Below are 2,899 nucleotides of genomic sequence, written 5' to 3'. Positions count from 1 at the left end.
AGAGACAGACAGACAGACAGTACTATGATAACTGCTTTGTTTCTACACAGAGACAGACAGACAGACAGTACTATGATAACTGCTTTGTTTCTACACACAGACAGACAGACAGACAGACAGACAGACAGACAGACAGACAGACAGACAGACAGACAGACAGACAGACAGACAGACAGACAGACAGACAGACAGACAGACAGACAGACAGACAGACAGACAGACAGACAGTACTATGATAACTGCTTTGTTTCTACACAGAGACAGACAGACAGTACTATGATAACTGCTTTGTTTCTACACAGACAGACAGACAGACAGACAGTACTATGATAACTGCTTTGTTTCTACACAGACAGACAGACAGACAGACAGTACTATGATAACTGCTTTGTTTCTACACAGACAGACAGACAGACAGTACTATGATAACTGCTTTGTTTCTACACAGAGACAGACAGACAGACAGTACTATGATAACTGCTTTGTTTCTACACAGAGACAGACAGACAGACAGTACTATGATAACTGCTTTGTTTCTACACAGAGACAGACAGACAGACAGTACTATGATAACAGCTTTGTTTCTACACAGAGACAGACAGACAGACAGTACTATGATAACTGCTTTGTTTCTACACAGAGACAGACAGACAGACAGTACTATGATAACTGCTTTGTTTCTACACAGAGACAGACAGACAGTACTATGATAACTGCTTTGTTTCTACACAGAGACAGACAGACAGTACTATGATAACTGCTTTGTTTCTACACAGAGACAGACAGACAGACAGTACTATGATAACTGCTTTGTTTCTACACAGAGACAGACAGACAGACAGTACTATGATAACTGCTTTGTTTCTACACAGAGACAGACAGACAGACAGACAGACAGACAGACAGACAGACAGACAGACAGACAGACAGACAGACAGACAGACAGACAGACAGACAGACAGACAGACAGACAGACAGACAGTACTATGATAACTGCTTTGTTTCTACACAGAGACAGACAGACAGACAGTACTATGATAACTGCTTTGTTTCTACACAGAGACAGACAGACAGACAGTACTATGATAACTGCTTTGTTTCTACACAGAGACAGACAGACAGACAGTACTATGATAACTGCTTTGTTTCTACACAGAGACAGACAGACAGACAGTACTATGATAACTGCTTTGTTTCTACACAGAGACAGACAGACAGTACTATGATAACTGCTTTGTTTCTACACAGAGACAGACAGACAGACAGTACTATGATAACTGCTTTGTTTCTACACAGAGACAGACAGACAGACAGTACTATGATAACTGCTTTGTTTCTACACAGAGACAGACAGACAGACAGACAGTACTATGATAACTGCTTTGTTTCTACACAGAGACAGACAGACAGACAGTACTATGATAACTGCTTTGTTTCTACACAGAGACAGACAGACAGTACTATGATAACTGCTTTGTTTCTACACAGACAGACAGACAGACAGTACTATGATAACTGCTTTGTTTCTACACAGACAGACAGACAGACAGACAGTACTATGATAACTGCTTTGTTTCTACACAGACAGACAGACAGACAGTACTATGATAACTGCTTTGTTTCTACACAGAGACAGACAGACAGTACTATGATAACTGCTTTGTTTCTACACAGACAGACAGACAGTACTATGATAACTGCTTTGTTTCTACACAGAGACAGACAGACAGACAGTACTATGATAACTGCTTTGTTTCTACACAGAGACAGACAGACAGACAGTACTATGATAACTGCTTTGTTTCTACACAGAGACAGACAGACAGACAGACAGTACTATGATAACTGCTTTGTTTCTACACAGAGACAGACAGACAGACAGTACTATGATAACTGCTTTGTTTCTACACAGAGACAGACAGACAGACAGTACTATGATAACTGCTTTGTTTCTACACAGAGACAGACAGACAGACAGTACTATGATAACTGCTTTGTTTCTACACAGAGACAGACAGACAGACAGTACTATGATAACTGCTTTGTTTCTACACAGAGACAGACAGACAGTACTATGATAACTGCTTTGTTTCTACACAGACAGACAGACAGACAGTACTATGATAACTGCTTTGTTTCTACACAGACAGACAGACAGACAGACAGTACTATGATAACTGCTTTGTTTCTACACAGACAGACAGACAGACAGTACTATGATAACTGCTTTGTTTCTACACAGAGACAGACAGACAGACAGTACTATGATAACTGCTTTGTTTCTACACAGACAGACAGACAGTACTATGATAACTGCTTTGTTTCTACACAGACAGACAGACAGTACTATGATAACTGCTTTGTTTCTACACAGACAGACAGACAGACAGTACTATGATAACTGCTTTGTTTCTACACAGACAGACAGACAGACAGTACTATGATAACTGCTTTGTTTCTACACAGACAGACAGACAGTACTATGATAACTGCTTTGTTTCTACACAGACAGACAGACAGACAGACAGACAGTACTATGATAACTGCTTTGTTTCTAAACAAACAGACAGACAGACAGACAGACAGACAGACAGTACTATGATAACTGCTTTGTTTCTAAACAGACAGACAGACAGACAGACAGACAGACAGACAGACAGACAGACAGACAGACAGACAGACAGACAGACAGACAGACAGACAGACAGACAGACAGACAGTACTATGATAACTGCTTTGTTTCTACACAGAGACAGACAGACAGACAGACAGACAGACAGACAGACAGACAGACAGACAGACAGACAGACAGACAGACAGACAGACAGACAGTACTATGATAACTGCTTTGTTTCTACACAGAGACAGACAGACAGACAGACAGACAGACAGACAGACA

The sequence above is a fragment of the Oncorhynchus gorbuscha genome, unplaced genomic scaffold (assembly GCF_021184085.1).
Source record: "Oncorhynchus gorbuscha isolate QuinsamMale2020 ecotype Even-year unplaced genomic scaffold, OgorEven_v1.0 Un_scaffold_6762, whole genome shotgun sequence".
NCBI lineage: Eukaryota > Metazoa > Chordata > Actinopteri > Salmoniformes > Salmonidae > Oncorhynchus > Oncorhynchus gorbuscha.
The sequence above is the reverse complement of the archived record's forward strand: the minus strand, read 5'-3'. Positions refer to the sequence as shown.